General features: G+C 37.2%; 1 long non-coding RNA gene across 1 annotated transcript; it reads left to right on the plus strand.

The window, feature by feature from the left end:
• The first annotated feature begins 1304 nt into the window (after positions 1-1304).
• On the plus strand, positions 1305-10996 carry LOC137635560 (uncharacterized). Its single transcript, XR_011042716.1, has 3 exons — positions 1305-2444; positions 2796-2969; positions 8764-10996. It is a non-coding gene; the product is annotated as an uncharacterized lncRNA (long non-coding RNA).
• Positions 10997-18111: the final 7115 nt, after the last annotated feature.

Raw genomic sequence — 18111 nt, forward strand, 5'->3', positions numbered from 1 at the left:
GGAGAGGTCCCCTTTTCTGTTTCATTTGTTTGATGTCGGCTATCCCCCAAAATTTGGGGAAGTGCCTTGGTATATGTATGTATGTACATTCAATCACTTAGTCCTATAGGACTGAAATCAGTGGTTCCCAAACTTTTTCAGGGTGGTGTCCCCCTGGTTTCCAGATGAACTCCTAGGGACCCCTTCCCCGTTGATACACTTTGAACTACGCAACAGAACAATGCATTCACTTATAATTCTAATGACAATTGTATTTTGTAAACTTGACATGTTTTGACATAAGATTATGTAAAAACAAAGGAAAAACGTAAACTAGTTATTTCTTAAAGGCTCTTATTGCGACTATCGCGCCCAGACAGCTTTTGCCTCACCGCTCACAATGTCAATCCACTGCCCACTTTGGGAAAAACCAATTTAGATTCTCGTAAGGCTTTCCACTATTACACAGTATTCTAGAAGTTTTATTCCAGCATTGGAATGATATTCCTAATCAGGTAGTTGAATTGGTGGAACTTCAAAAGTTCAAACTTGCAGCGTATGTTTTTATGTTGAACAGGCTGTACTTGAGTTTCTTTCTATAGTTTATATAAGAAAGATCTATTTTAATGCTGTTACTTTTTTTAATACAGTATATTTTATTTCAATTCAATACTATTTTAGTTGATTTATCTCCTTTCTTTTCCTTACTGGGGTATTTTTCCATGTTTGAACCCTTGGGCTTATGGCATCTTGCTTTTCCAACTAGGGTCGTATCATGGTCTTCCACTGTCTTGGGTTAGAGTTCTCTTGCTTGAGGGTACAGTCAGGCACACTATTCTATCTCATTTCACTTCCACTTGTTTTGTTAAAGTTTTTATAGTTTATATAGGAGATATTTATTTTAATGTTCTGTTCTTAATTATTTTATTTCCTTTCTTCCTTTCCTCACTGGGCTATTTTTCCAGTTAGAGCCCCCTGGCTTATAGCATCCTGCTTTTCTAACTAGGGTTGTAGCTTAGCAGGTAGTAATAATAATAATGATAATTCCTAAGGGAGGCCTAGCCTAACATCTTTAGTTAGGATGTTGAACAGGAATCATGACTTTCACTTCTCTTCAGGACCAAAGTACGTTGACATTTCCTGGGTCAGTAAAGCAGTCAGATTGGTCATGCAGGGATTTCCACTCAACTCAGGATAAGTCTCCTTTTACAGGCACGCTCCTACCTTGTTTCTCTTCCTCTTGTTTTTATGAAGTTGTTATAGTTTATATAAGGTGGATCTAATTTAACGTTGTTAATTATCTTGAAACTTTATTTTGATTGTTATTACTTCTCTTGGAGCTAATTTCCTTTTTCCTTTCTGTACTGGGCTATTTTTCCCCTGTTGGAGCCCTTGGGCTTATAGCATCATGCTTTTCCAACTAGGGTTGTAGCTTGGCTAGTAATAATAATAATAATAACTTCTTTTATTCTTTTGGCATTATATATCCTAAAATGTTTTATTTTGATTGATATTTCTTCTCTTGGAGTTCATTTCCTTTTTCCTTTCTGTACTGGGCTGTTTTTCCTGTTGGAGCCCTTGGGCTTATAGGATCATGCTTTTCCAACTAGGGTTGTAGCTTGGCTAGTAATAATAATAATAATAATAACTTCTTTTATTCTTTTGGCATTATATATTCCATAAACTTATGTGGAAACTTCAATGATTTTTATACATACATCTACCAAGGCACTTCCCCCAATATTGGCGGGTAGCCGACATCAACAAATGAAACAAAACAAAAAGGGGACCTCTACTCTGTACGTTCCTCCCAGCCTTATGTATTTATTTCACTCTTTAAGTCCCAGGTCAAAGTGAAGGTAGTGCTACCTATCAGGTGGGCAGGGGCCCTGACACCCTGGTGTGTTTACCTCATTGAACGCTTAACGGCCATTTCCAGCTGTGCCAAAGTTATACTCGTATTAAAGGTCTCCGGTTTGCATGGTTAAATAAATACAAATTGGTGAGGAGGTCCTTAACTTACTAACATTCGTATATAGAAACACAAATCCGAATGAAATTAGAAATCTCAGATGTGTATCAAATGTTCATATATTGTAATAAGTTAAAGAAACATAAGGACGTAGCTCCCATCGTTTCCAACACTCAAGCCTGAGGAAGGGAGACAGCACTCCCGAAATGCGTAGCTTGTTCGCTGTGTTCTTTTACCTGATTTGTAAAGTTTACATTTAACCTTGATTCGCCAATTCCTGAATTAGACTACCCCCTGTGAAGGATGACTTTTTCTCAGTAGTGGCTGTAGGCAGTAATCCTGAAAAGACGATAATAAGAGCCATCGAGAAGACGGAGTATAAGATCAGTGCAACTGAGGCAGCCGTTATATTCAACAAAACTTGCCTGAAAGAGGGTCTACTACCGAAATATGAAGAAATTTGGTAATAAAACAATGTTGAAAATTTAATACAGTAAGTGAAAGGACATTTGCCTGTAACCTGATATTATTTCATATAAAACGGGACTATTTGTTTACTTTGGTAGCAGGAAATTGTAGGAATGCAAGTTAGGTTAGGCCTACCCTAAGCCAGAATTTAATAAAATTCAACTTAGTTTCTTTGAACCAATTATTATGTAAGTTGAGGATCTTATGTAATTCCTTTTATGTGTAGTACAGCATTGTCTAATTATACTTCGTTTACAATCATTATGCATTTGTTGACCTGATATGGTATTTATTATTGGGGTGTTACAGTTACTCCCTGTATATTTGGTATTTATTTAAAATTGTCTTATAATAATGCTCTCTCTCTTGTTGCAAGGACCATGGACCGGCTGGTATTGCTAAACCGGTGGTACACCAGGTGTTGAGATCCTTCACTGTTTCTGCAGCATACCACTCTAGTGTCGGTCTCCACGGATAAATTTCAGCCAGTTTGGACGTGAACTTTCTCCCCCCCCCCCCCAAGGATGAGTCTCCTGTATATAGCTTGAAGGTTTGTATAATATTTCTCTTGCATCTTTGTTTTATTAATTTACTCTCACTTGTATCAACAAAGATTCTCTTTAACTCTCATAGCTTTACCTTTGGAATGAAAAAAAGAATTATAGATGAAAATGATCCCATTTAGAAAAAAAGATCCAGCATTTCATTTCATCTCAAGTACCAAAATAGCCTGGCCTCAGGAAGGACGTCGCTACCTCGAAAAGGACGTCGGTAAACCAAGTTTGGTGCCAATTAGCTGACTCCAAACAGCTAAAGCCAAAAGGCGGCTCCAAAGAAGTCCCATTCTGTAGTATATGACTCCAGGTTCGAGACCTTCTCCATCCCATGTCTTGCAGTGGACTAGAAACAGTGGCTGTTGTTGTTGTAGATTAATACAGGTGTTAACATTTGTTGTTTTAAGGATTGTAGTTTTAACCATTTTACCACCAAAGGACGTACTGGTACGTTTCACAAAAGCCATCCCTTTACCCCCATGGACGTACCGGTACGTCCTCGCAAAAAAATGCTATAAAAATTTTTTTTTTCATATTTTTGATAATTTTTTTTGAAAAACATCAGGCATTTTCCAAGAGAATGAGACCAACCTGACCTCTCTATGACAAAAATTAAGGCTGTTAGAGCAATTTAAAAAAAACATACTGCAAAATGTGCTGGGAAAAAAAATAACCCCCTGGGGGTTAAGGGTTGGGAATTTCCAAATAGCCTTGGGGTAAAAGGGTTAATATCCTTGTCTGAAAGTCCCGGTACTGATAAAGTAACGGCTAAGTTTTTTCTGTTGGACTATCGTCGGTAGGATTAATAAAGGGTGTGGGTTTTACATCCTGCCACACTGTTTTAAAGTTACATATCAGAGCTCCATTCTTTATCTTTAAAAGAGGTATCTTCCACCTTCTTCCTATACGAGGGATGGTGAAATCTATACAAACCCATTAATCATCATACAGGTAAATTATTCAAAACTGACATCTCCCATTTAAAGGTTTTTTCATTTGGCCAATACATGTCTCTGTGTACAAGACAGGTTCTATCAGTCTTTTCATCCCTACGAAAGAGAAATAGGAGCTTCCTGGAATCAGTTTTGCTCCCATATGGGACCAGGGGGTTGGATACTTCCAGGGAAGAACCAACCAGTTCAGTTCTAGGGGGACTACCAACCCACTAAGCAGTGAGTGTCCCTATTTACAGAAATTATTCATAGCTATAAAAACCCGACTATAAGCTAACTTCCCCCCCACCCCAGTCCTGGACCGAAAGGTCATAAGTAAAGCTTTCAGACTGGGGAGAGGGCCTGGCTTCATATCCGCACCCTCCATCAATAGTTTAAGCACTCGTTAAACCATTCTCAACAGTCTCTATCGTTGGCTGAAACTCTTTACGAGGGGAAGTATGTTGAAAATTTATACATTCTCATTAATCATATGATGCTACTACATTCTGGTAGGCCCTGCTGCTTCCTCCGGTGCCTTGGATGACCGTGAAGGTAGCAGCAGTAGGGGAATCAGTGTTATGAAGCTTCATCTGTGGTGGATAACAGGGGAGGGTGGGCTGTGGCACCCCTAGCAGTACCAGCCGAACTCTGTTGAGTCCCTTGTTAGGCTGGGAGGACCGTAGAGAGTAGAGGTCCCCTTTTCTGTTTCATTTGTTTGATGTCGGCTACCCCCCAAAATTGGGGGAAGGGCCTTGGTATATGTATGTATGTACATTCAGTCACTCAGTCCTATAGGACTGAAATCAGTGGTTTCCAAACTTTTTCAGGCTGGTGTCCCCCTGGTTTCCAGATGAACTCCTAAAGACCCCATCCCCCTTGATACACTTTGAAGTATGTAACAGAGCAATGCATTTTATAATTCTAATGACAATTGTATTTTGTAAACGTACATGTTTTGACATAAGATTATGCAAAAACAAAGGAAAAAGTAAACTACTTATTTCTTAAAGGCTCTTATTGCGACTATCGCGCCCAGACACAACTTTTGCCTCACCGCTCACAATGTCAATCCACTGCCCACTTTGGGAAAAACCAATTTAGATTCTCGTAAGGCTTTCCACTGTTACACAGTATTCTAGAAGTTTTATTCCAGCATTGGAATGATATTCCTAATCAGGTAGTTGAATTGGTGGAACTTTTAAAAGTTCAAACTTGCAGTGTTTCTATGTTGAACAGGCTGACTTGAGTTTCTTTCTATAGTTTATATAAGAAAGATTTATTTTAATGCTGTTCCTGATTTTAATACAGTATATTTTATTTCAATTCAATACTATTTTAGTTGATTTATCTCCTTTCTTTTCCTTACTGGGGTGTTTTTCCATGTTTGAGCCCTTCGGCTAATAGCATCTTGATTTTCCAACTAGGGTCGTATCATGGTCTTCCACTGTCTTGGGTTAAGAGTTTTCTTGCTTGAGGGTACAATCAGGCATACTATTATATCTCATTTCACTTCCACTTGTTTTGTTAAAGTTTTTATAGTTTATATAGGAGATATTTATTCTAATGTTACTGTTCTTAAAATATTCTATATTTCCTTGTTTCCTTTCCTCACTGGGCTATTTTCCCAGTTAGAGCCCCCTGGCTTATAGCATCCTGCTTTTCTAACTAGGGTTGTAGCTTAGCAGGTAGTAATAATAATAATGATAATCCCTAAGGGAGGCCTAGCCTAACATCTTTAGTTAGGATGTTGAACAGGAATCATGACTTTCACTTCTCTTCAGGACCAAAGTACGTTGACATTTCCTGGGTCAGTAAAGCAGTCAGATTGGTCATGCAGGGATTTCCACTCAACTTAGGATAAGTCTCCTTTTACAGGCACGCTCTTTCTATATGGTTTCTCTTCCTCTTGTTTTTATGAAGTTATAGTTTATATAAGGTAGATATGATTTAATGTTAATTATCTTGAAACTTTATTTTGATTGTTATTACTTCTCTTGGAGCTAATTTCCTTTTTCCTTTCTGTACTGGGCTATTTTCCCCTGTTGGAGCCCTTGGGCTTAAAGCATCATGCTTTTCCAACTAGGGTTGTAGCTTGGCTAGTAATAATAATAACTTTTTTATTCTTTTGGCATTATATATTGCATAAACTGATGTGGAAACTTCAATGATTTTTATACATACATCTACCAAGGCACTTCCCCCAATATTGGTGGGTAGCCGACATCAACAAATGAAACAAAACAAAAAGGGGACCTCTACTCTCTACGTTCCTCCCAGCCTTATGTATTTATTCCACTCTTTAACCCTTTTACCCCCAAAGGACGTACTGGTACGTTTCACAAAAGCCATCCCTTTACCCCCATGGACGTACCGGTACGTCCTTGCAAAAAAATGCTATAAAAATTTTTTTTTTTTCATATTTTTTATAATTTTTTGAGAAAATTCAGGCATTTTCCAAGAAAATGAGACCAACCTGACCTCTCTAAGACAAAAATTAAGGCTGTTAGAGCAATTTAAAAAAAAGTATACTGCAAAATGTGATGGGATAAAAATAACGCCTTGTGGGTTAAGGGTTGAAAATTCCCAAATAGCCTGGGGGTAAAAGGGTTAACGGCCTTTTCCAGCTGTTCCAAAGTCATACTCCCATTAAAGGTCTCCGGTTTGCATGTTAAATAGATACAAATTGGTGAGGAGGTCCTTAAATTATAGACATTTGTAGGTACAAACACATCCAACTGAAATCGTAAATCTCGGATAGTGTATCATATGTTCAGACACTGTAACAAGATAAAGAAATATAGTAATAAAGCAGTTTTTTTATAGTTTGATACAGTAAGCAAAATGACCTTTGCAATAAAAGGATATTATTTCATATGAAAAGGGACTATTCGTTGAGTTTCGTAGCAGGAAATTGTAGGCATGTAAGTCAGGTTAGGCCTACCCTAAGCCAAAATTTAATAAAATTCAACTTACAGTTTCTTTGAACCAATTATTATGTAAGTTGAGGATCTTATGTAATTGTTTTTATTTGTAGTACAGCATTGTCTAATTATACTTCGTTTACAATCATTATGCATTTGTTGAGCTGTTATGGTATTTATTATTGGGGTGTTACAGTTACTCCCTGTATATTTGGTATTTATTTAAGATTGTCTTATAATAATTCTATCTCTTGTTGCAAGGACCATGGACCACCTGGTACTGTATTGCTAAACCACTGGTCCACCTGGTGTTGGGATCCTTCACTGTGTCTTCAACACATCATTCGAGTATCCGTCTCCCGGATAAAGTTTGTCCAGTTTGAATGGGAACTTCCTCCCCCCCAAGGATGAGTTTCCTATATATAGCATGAAGGTTTGTATAATAATTCTCTCGCATCTTTGTTTTATTAATTTACACTCACTTTTAACAACAAAGATTCTCTTTAACTCTCATAGCTTTACCTTTGGAATGACAAATAGAATGATAGATGAAAATGATCATTAAAAAAATCTCTCTCTCTCTCTCTCTCTCTCTCTCTCTCTCTCTCTCTCTCTCTCTCTCTCTCTCTCTCTCTCTCTCTCTCTCTCTCTCTCTCTCTCTCAATTATATATATAATTGCATGTAAAATATTTTCATTAACAAATGGTTATCCAACATTCAGTGTAATTATTGGCTAACAAATTTTTCTTAAAGATATCCACCCAAAATTTTCCTAAATCTAGCAACTATTTTATAACCATGGCCTCTATCCTTTTATTGGGAGGAAGTTAGGGCATGCCTGTTATCTATTATATTTATGAAGTATTTTGATTAATGTCAAAATTGTAGAGTATTCTATAGCACAGTAGTAAGACCAGTGCTAATGTATGGATTTGAAATGTGGGTTGTAAGATAAAAATAGCAAGCAATGCTTGAGAGAAAGAGATGAGAATGCGGAGGTGGATAATAAAAATATCACTGCTTGATAGATTGTAAAATGATGAAATGAAAATGGCAGGTGTAGTGAAGATAACCAAGGCGGTCAGTGTGTCCCGACTGAGATGGTGTAGGCACGTGTCGAGGATGGATGGTGGGGAGGGAGTTAGGAGGCCTTGGGAGGAACCTGTTACGGGGAGGAGATCGAGCAGGAGGTTAAAAATTAGATGGCAAGAGATGAGGTCGAGTGGAAAGAAAAGGTTTTGGTGGAAAAGGATGCCTTTGGTAGAAGGCATTGGAGAGGGCGTATCAGGCAACCAACCCCTTAATGTAGGGATAGTAGTTGGAAAAAAAGAAGAGTATCCAGAGTAGAAGTGTGTATCCTGGAAGGAGATACTGTTGTACTAGAAAATATTTCAATCCAGTGATTTCTTGAGGCTACCGAATGCAGGTTGCAGTACAATCCTCTCTTGCATCTTTGAACTTTGATGTTTTGGTGCCCAGCTGTTCCCCTTTTTTAGCTGTTTATTCCTAGAGTGTCCACCTTACGTTTAAGTAAATTCTTAATAGCCTAGAGACGTGATTGCTTGGACTGTGTCAAGGAAGTCTTTTCCATTTCATGTTGTTTAAAATCTGATATATCACCAAAACTTTTCTATGGTAATTAATGTGAACCTTATCATTAGACATCTTTGTACCCAGCTGTTTGCTTTTTTAACTTGATATTTCTCTGGCGTCCACCTTTCCTTAAAAATAAATCTCTCGATAGCATAAAGATATGATTGTTTGGTCTTTTGAAGACTTATGTCAAGGAAGTTAGGTTAGGTTAGGTTTACCATTCATGATGTGTAAGTTCTTCAATATCAACAGAACTTTTTTATTTTTACTTTTCTGTGGTAGTTCATGTGTACATCAACTTTATAATACAGTGATCTAATTATCTTCTCATATCTTTCAGGTATGCTTGCTCCCCTGTTTCGTATTTTGAAGGGGCCGCGTTTCAGTAGTCGACATTCTCCTGTGGAACTTTTACAAGAACTTCACTCTTTGGAGCAGCTGCACCTTTGGACTGAATCTGCACTTAATAGGAAAAAAAAGAGAAATCAGTCACTTAAGATAAAATGAAATCTGTAATCTTCAAATTATAGGAGCTTGTTGGACGTAATATTTCAGCATTACATTAAAACGATGCAATATATTTATAAGTTTATCGTAATCTTTGGAATGCATGCAGTTCTCTTTGCCAACTATAGTCAATACCTTATGGGGAAGGTATGATGTTAATACTGCATGTAGGTCGTGTATGTTGATAATGTAGACTTTCCAATGCATATAGGATGAGGTACAAAAGCCATTTTAGCAGCTGTTTTGGTAACTTCAAACCATAAAAAAAGGCAGTGTCCCCCCAAGTCAACATGTAGCATAGAGCGTCATATTTACATTGACCTCCCCGTTTTCAATTTGCTTTTCTCCTCCCTCCTAGATATTTTCAAGCTCATTGAGTTATAGTCTGTTGTGTCACGTCCCCTCAATTTTCCGGCACTTGATAAGAAATCTTTAAGATATTCTGTTATTGACTCCATCAGCTTTTGAAATTGACATCTCTCTCTTTGTCAAATACATTTCTTATATGGGGCAGTTGAACCACTAGATCATTTTCCCTAATTGCAAGAATGCTACTAAATTACATGTTCAATTTGTTAAAGTGTAAAACATCCCGTTCACTTGAACTGTTGACTGTCAGATTGTTCTCCCCAAATTCATGTTCAAGAATTTTTCTCCGCTTGATAACTTTCATTTGGGCTTTTTGTTATTCTACTTATTCATTATTATCCAAACGGAGAATTTGGTATTCTCTAATATCTCTGAAGAATTTCAGTGAAATTTCAATAGAAAAATGTACACAGATCTCTCCTTATTACCGAGTAGTTTTGAAGTATATTGGTACAGAAATTATATGTTTGTGATACTAAAAACATTTTGCCTGATTATATTTGAACAGCAGAAGTCATCACTAGAGACCCTCCCCTTTTCTTGGTGCTGTGCTCTTGGTCCCTTTTACTTGTGTAGAAATTATATGCTTCCTTGCGATGCTAAAAGCATTTTGCCTGATTATATTTGAACAGCAGAAGTCATCATTGCTCCGTAATCCAACGTTCACTTCAGATGAACTTTGAAACATGGATAACTGTCATATAATTGAGGCTTCAGGGTACCTTAAACAACCAAATGTTTTCAATAGCACTAAAGATTTGTTTGTAACATTTTCAAGAATTTTGTCAATACTTTTGTAAAGGTGTTTAAGGCTGAATTTTACTTTACAAGTGGTATCGGAACGAACATCAACTTTATGTAAATAAAATCTTGGTGTTATCTTTATAACCTTTGCAGTGAAGGATTTTGTTGTTTTTACATTTTTACTGCCAAAATCATGAAACTATGTTAGAGTGAAAGAATTGTGGTTATCTATTTGGACTTATGAGGTATATATGTTTGCTTTGATCTGAAGAAATTTTCAGGTTGAGGAATATGTAGACAGTAATTTCAAACATAATGTAACTTGTCTTCTAAATCATAGGGAAAAGACTATTGACTTGGTGGTATGGGGCCAGAACCATTATAGGTTTATTCATGAATTATATCTTGGGTCAATGTTGAAAGCTGTGAGTAGAGTTACCTCTGTAGGGGAGTAATATGTTATAATAGGATTGCCCCTGTAGAGGAGTTGAAATGGGATTGCCTTTAAATATGAGTAATATATTGTATTAGAATTGTCCTAAGTGGAGTAAATAGGTATTTTTTTTTGTATTGAATATTTCTGCTAAAATCCCATTTTAGATTTTTTTAATTTGTGAAATGGAGACAAGATTCCAAACTTTTATAATATTAAATTTAACAGATGTGACAGGAGTTAAGTTGAAGGAAGTAAAAAATTCTTTGATTATTGATAACTTAGATGTTTAGTAAAGGTGTGTCTAATGTTCTGTCAAACTAAAGAGAAAATTATTAATCATTTTGTCTGTTTGTAATAGCTTCGGTCTCTGACAAGCCATTGAACTCTTCTCTTTGTTTTCCTGGCATTCTTTCACCTGAATACTTCTACAAATTTAACATTATCATTGTTAACTTTTATAGACGCATTCGTTCTCAATTGTTTTGATCATTTATGACCTTATTTCCATCCATTACAATACTTACGGAAGTGCCATGTCCTGGACGGTGAGGTCAGTTGCCTCCACCTCAACCTCTCCCTGCCTCTAAGCCATTTGTATCACTTCATTTGTTTGTATAATTACCCTCAAAGACCACCACAATGCTGTCCATGTACTTTACTCTCTGCTTTCCCCTCCATCCTCCCAGTGAGACATTGTGCTCAATTTTCTCTCCTTATGAATAGCCCAACAAAACTGTTTTGTCTCTCTTATTTCCTTTGCCATCGCTCTCTGCACTCCAAAACTTGCCATTATCTTTTCCTTTGTTACTTTGTTCATCAAAAATATTCTGACCATACTCCTGTAAAATATCTCTGCCGCATTTAGCTTGTTTCTCAACCCTCTTTATTGTCCAGCTTTCCGACCCATCCATAAGGGTGGACCGCACACATGTTCTTAAAGCTCTAATTCTTGTTTGTACACCAACTCTATTATATGTCGGCATATTTTTTTATATTTTTAAATGCATTTTTGGCTATCAGGATTCTCTATTTCTCATTTTTTCTCTTCCATCTTGAGTCACCATACTACCCAGGTAAACAAAGTTGTTTGATTGTTGTAACTTTTTGGTAGTGTCAGCAATGATTACTGTCATATACTTGATGTTAGTTATATTGACTCCTCCAATACTAATACCGTATCTATAGTGTTTCTCGAGGTATTTTCCCCATATATTGCAAATAGGTTTGGAGACAAAACACATCCCTGGTGCATTCCTCTCTCTATTTCTGTCCTCATTGCAAATAGGTCTTGGGACAAAACACATCCCTGGTGCATTCCTCTCTCTATTTCTATCATTGCAAATAGGTCTTGGGACAAAACACATACTTGGTGCATTCCTCTCTCTATTTCTCTCCTTATTGCAAATAGGTCTGGAGACAAAACACATTCCTGGTGCATTCCTCTCTCTATTTCTGTCCTCATTGCAAATAGGTCTTGGGACAAAACACATCCCTGGTGCACTCCTCTCTCTATTTCTATCATTGCAAATAGGTTTGGAGACAAAACATATCCCTGGTGCATTCCTCTCTCTATTTCTATCATTGCAAATAGGTTTGGAGACAAAACACATCCTTGGTGCATTCCTCTCTCTATTTCTATCATTGCAAATAGGTTTGGAGACAAAACACGTCCCTGGTGCACTCCTCTATTTCTATCCATGATGTCAGATTGTTATTGATGTTGACTCCAGTATGTTGGAAAGTGTCTCTTTTTCCATCTAGGTTTAATCTTTGCAAGATTAGTATTAGGTGTGTTCCTCACTTCTATTTTGTTTACTTTTGGTCTTCATTTCCATCCTCTACTGTACTGTGATTGTTTGGAACTTTTAACTTATTAAAAGTAACAAGACCCATTTTAATTTTTACTTTTACGGGTTTATTTCTCGCCCTTCATCAGACACTAAAGTCTGTTCAGGCGGGCCTTGGGGTGTGAAAATAATTTCTTTCCAGTTAATATTTTACTCTGTATCTTATCAGTTTTTTCGCTAGCATTTGTATTCAGGCTTAATAGTTTTCAGGTCACTATTATAACACTTTCTAAAAAGATAAGTCTTCAGGTTTTTCTTGAAAGCTGCCACATTTTTGCTATTCTTGACAGCAAGTGGAAGGTCGTCAACTTTGTTCAAGAATTTATTTTTTACTTTGGGTCGATATATTCATCAGTAATTTCTGTAAGCTGGCCTTCCTGTCACATTGTTTATGAACATCTTTTATAATCATATTTTCAAACTTTTTCATTATATATAATTCTTCACTATAGTTAAAAGCATTTCTACATTGGCTACAAATTCTTGTGGAGTTACTCTTCATATGATAGTTGTCCACTGTCTTATTTTTGCCCTGTAATTCATACCTGAATTCCTTTTATGTCTTCTTTTGTCCCTAATTTCCTGTGCCTTCTTACAGGTCTGCTTATAGTTATTTCCATATCTACTGGTTTTCTACAAATTCTTAAGCATTTCTGGAATACTGTATAGTCCTAATTTATTGTTGAAGGGGATGTTGCAGACTTTATTTGAATTACTAACTCCCTTCTTTTTTAGCTCTTGCTTGAAGGTGCACTCAGCCACAGTATTCTATATTATTTCTCTTCCTGTTTTTATTTTTTTTATAATTTATATATGAAATATCCATTATAATGTTAGGTTTTAAAAATATTTTAACTGTTCATTACTTGTAGTTTGTTTATTTCCATGTTTTCTTAACTTTCTAGGCTATATTTCCCCGTTGGAACCCTTGGGCTTATAGCATGCTGCTTTTCCCATTAGGGTTGTAGCTTAGCTATTAATAATGATGGACTCTTTATCCTGTGTTTAATCCAATTTTCAAGTCAACTTTAAGAATTTCTTTTTCTTGGGTCTTCATCGATTCTTCCTGCCATGTTCTATATATGAACATCTTGTTTAATACACTTCAAACTTTGTCGCTAGACAACTCTTCACTACATACTGTATATAAACGTTTCTATGTTGACTATAACTTAGGGGTTTCTATGTTGACTATAACTAAGGGTTTCTATGTTGACTATAACTTAAGGGTTTCTATGTTGACTATAACTTAAGGGTTTCTATGTTGACTATAACTTAGGGGTTTCTATGTTGACTATAACTTAGGGGTTTACACTTGATTTGATGGCTGTCCCCTGTCTTCTCTCTGTGTTGTAATTCAAACCTGAATTCCTTGTGTGTCTTGTAATTCAAACCTTAATTCCTTGTGTAATTCAATCCTGAATTCCTTGTGTAATTCAAACCTGAATTCCTTGTGTAATTCAATCCTGAATTCCTTGTTTCAAACCTGAATTCCTTGTGTAATTCAAACCTGAATTCCTTGTGTAATTCAAACCTGAATTCCTTGTGTAATTCAAACCTGAATTCCTTGTGTAATTCAAACCTGAATTCCTTGTGTAATTCAAACCTGAATTCCTTGTGTAATTCAAACCTGAATTCCTTGTGTAATTCAAACCTGAATTCCTTGTATGTCCCCCCCCCCCTTATATCGTACAATTCTGCACCCTGTTATTCCCATATCTGGTTTTATAGAAATTTTTAGAATTTTTCTGGAATACTCTGTTGGTCTTGATTTTCTTTTACCAAATTAGATGTTGTAGACCTTTTTTAAATTGATGACTTTTCTCTTTTAGCTCAGACCTTTTTTAAATTGATGACTTTTCTCTTTTAGCTCAGACCTTTTTTAAATTGATGACTCTTCTCTTTTAGCTCAGACCTTTTTTAAATTGATGACTTTTCTCTTTTAGCTCAGACCTTTTTTAAATTGATGACTTTTCTCTTTTAGCTCAGACCTTTTTTAAATTGATGACTCTTCTCTTTTAGCTCAGACCTTTTTTAAATTGATGACTTTTCTCTTTTAGCTCAGACCTTTTTTAAATTGATGACTTTTCTCTTTTAGCTCAGACCTTTTTTAAATTGATGACTTTTCTCTTTTAGCTCAGACCTTTTTTAAATTGATGACTTTTCTCTTTTAGCTCAGACCTTTTTTAAATTGATGACTCTTCTCTTCTAGCTCAGACCTTTTTTAAATTGATGACTTTTCTCTTTTAGCTCAGACCTTTTTTAAATTGATGACTCTTCTCTTTTAGCTCAGACCTTTTTTAAATTGATGACTTTTCTCTTTTAGCTCAGACCTTTTTTAAATTGATGACTCTTCTCTTTTAGCTCAGACCTTTTTTAAATTGATGACTTTTCTCTTTTAGCTCAGACCTTTTTTAAATTGATGACTTTTCTCTTTTAGCTCAGACATTTTTTAAATTGATGACTTTTCTCTTTTAGCTCAGACCTTGTTTAAACTGATGACTTTTCTCTTTTAGCTCAGACCTTGTTTAAACTGATGACTTTTCTCTTTTAGCTCAGACCTTTTTTAAATTGATGACTTTTCTCTTTTACCTCAGACCTTGTTTAAACTGATGACTTTTCTCTTTTAGCTCAGACCTTTTTTAAATTGACTTTTCTCTTTTAGCTCAGACCTTTTTTAAATTGATGACTTTTCTCTTTTAGCTCAGACCTTTTTTAAATTGATGACTTTTCTCTTTTAGCTCAGACCTTTTTTAAATTGATGACTTTTCTCTTTTAGCTCAGACCTTTTTTAAATTGATGACTTTTCTCTTTTAGCTCAGACCTTTTTTAAATTGATGACTTTTCTCTTTTAGCTCAGACCTTTTTTAAATTGATGACTTTTCTCTTTTAGCTCGAAAGAACATTGGTCAGAATTGTGCTTACAGTGAGGGAAGTAAAATTAAAATGTGCAGTTAATAGGTTCGATAACGTCAAAGCATAGATATATTCATTGACAGTTTTATAGCAATTAGAATTTCTTTGTTTTCATGTTAGAAAACTGGTCCAAAGTAAATTTATTTATTAGGCTTATATCGGCTGTCTGAGAGTTTGGTTAATTTATAGTTTGTGTATAGCCTCACTGAGTTTTTTTTACTATTGGCTCAAAGCGTTTTTAATTTGTCTCGTAGAATAAAGTTTCATGATGAGTAAAATCAAATGGCAGAAGAAAGTATTTTAAGGTAAATCACATTTTTAGTGTTTTATAATATATAAGTATTGTATTATAAATTGTATCTGGAGACAATTAGTCACGGGAATTTGTTCCTATGCAAATTCAAACCATCGTTCAGACAAGGGGTATGTTTTCAGCCTGGTGCTGAAGTGCCGTTGAATAGTTTAACGAGCAGTTAAGCAACAGGTTGGACCAAAGGGGGAGGAGTGTCACCCCCTTGTCAAGGTCTATTCACTTTGGTTTCTGGCCGCATCAAACTTTTTTTCTTTTTTCTTTTTCAGGAAGTGAATGCTGTCTACAGATTATGTGAAGTGAGACTCAATTGTGGGAAGGTGGACTTTACATCCAGGTTATTTTTATCACTGAACCTGCTGTAAATCCACACCCTGTGCTCTAGGGGCATAATTGTTTGCAGTCAATCCCATATGTCGAGTGTTAGTTGTGACCTCTTTGTGGTGGCAGACGTATGCTTTGAGGGGAAGGAAGAGCTATGCTTTTTCTTCACGCTTATCACGTGCTTCTGCTTTAGCTGCTGCTTTGCTTACTCTGGCTCAATCCCCAGGGAATGTTATAGGAGCAAGGAGCCCTCTGATGTACGTCTGTGATCTCTCAAGCTCTGGTGGCATATGCGGTTCCTCCTGCAATCGCCCCAACCCTTAGAGGTTGGAGGCTCTTCTACATTTGCCTACCACTGAGGATGAGTGTAACCAAAGGAGGTTTTGGTCCCCTTAAGTCTTTCAGGTACAGTAGGCTAATCATGTGTTTCTGATGGTGTCTGCTGTGATTTCCCTCCTTCGGATAGGGAGGACAGTTTTGCAGGTGGGGTTACCTGTGCATCTCCTTCACCAAGTCACTCATCCCCACCTTTCCCTTGTGCTTCACCTCTACTTCTGCTTGGGGTTCTCTGGCTTCGCTCCCCTGTAAATGTGACTATCCCTCCTCGAGACATTATTTCCCAGTGTTGTGGTTCCTGTTGGAGCAACCCCTGTGGTTTCTTCCCTTGGGGAAGAGTCGTCTGGGTCTCTCAGACTCTGACTACTGTGCTTTTAGTGCCTGAATGGAGGGTGGGAACTATGCACTTTCTTCCTCATCGTCCTCTTTGGTTTCCAACTATTAACTCCTTAGATGAAGTAGAGAAAGTCTTGGTAGCTGTATGAAAGGCTCCTTATTGACACTTCAGTTACCAAGGGCCAATACAGAGGTCGAGGGTCACGACCTCCATCATCTGCCCCATTAGAGCCAGGCTTGGGTCCCTTGCTACCAGAATGTTGCTATGGCTCTGTTTTTTTAGGCCCACAGGGCTGATGTACATGGTCTGGTTTGTGATCTTTGGTCGCAGCTTCGATCCTCGGCCTCACTGTGACTCCTTGCGTTCTGGACTGCCTCTATAGCTAAGTGGTACTGATGCTTTTGCGGCACTGTGTGTTGCTGCTTACTACCCTCTTCTTCCTAATGTTCCCTTCCTTTTTCTCTTTTGCCAAGAGTATACGCATCCATTCTACCAAGAGCCCTTGCCTTGCAGGAATAGGTAAGAGGGAGTTTTGAGTGGATCCGCAAGAGAATCCCATAGGGTGACGACTTTATGCTTTCAGTGAATCTGAAAGATCCGTACTTTACCTGTGCATTAGATCATTATTAGTGCTTCCCTTCTGTAATGGTTTCATATGCTATTTTCATGTCTCTGGGCTTCAATCTGGGTACTGCTCCTCAGGAGTTTGTTCAGATGATATTCTGGATAGTAATTTACGGACCCTTTTATGGAATACAGTACGTTCAAATATGTATTCCTCAAGTTGGTGATCCTGGTCTTCTTCATATGTCAGTAGTGACATGATTAAGGTTAACTTTGCGCTTTCATCATGATATTGTAATTGTGATAATTGAGGCAAAGTTGAATTCCTTACCCAAGCTGAGTTTAAACACTTTGCGATGCTGGAAAGTTATATTTGATTACACAAAGTAATCTTGGCTGCTGTTCTGCACTTGAGAAGCTGGTGCGGTACCTCAAAAGCAAGTGGCTTTGCACGAGATCTCTTCAGGTACTTTTTGAAGAATCTGCTTCGTCGCCAAGGATTGCCATCCCTCGTGCTGATGGGAATAGGACACTTTGGTAGGTCTTATCTCTTGGCTAAAGAGGAATCCTTGTATGAGAGTCCCACTCTACTTTGCATATTGACATGCAATGGTACGCAGATGTGTCACTGGTTGCAGCACACCTTAACAACAGGGTTGTCATATTAGTGGTCAGATGAAGCAACTCCTTTGAAGTCCTGGAATTAGCAGCCGTTGCAGTGCTACAAGCCTTCCAATAACGTTATGGAGACATCCAGTTAGTTGCTGACACACCACCACCATGTGTAGCTCTACAAGCTGACAAAGCAAATGCATTTCAGGACATTACATACCTGGGAGTCGTCAGTTGGGGACATTCCTGGCAAGGAGAATGGGCTGGCAGAATTCAATTTAGTTGCCAATGGTCTTAGTGGTCCCTACATCCAGATGTATCAGATAGGCTTCTGGTTGCAGGGCTCTACAGAAATCGACACTGGTTCACCGTACGGCTAGATAATA

Source organism: Palaemon carinicauda, unplaced genomic scaffold (genome assembly GCF_036898095.1).
Source record: "Palaemon carinicauda isolate YSFRI2023 unplaced genomic scaffold, ASM3689809v2 scaffold140, whole genome shotgun sequence".
In the NCBI taxonomy this organism is placed as follows: Eukaryota; Metazoa; Arthropoda; class Malacostraca; order Decapoda; family Palaemonidae; genus Palaemon; species Palaemon carinicauda.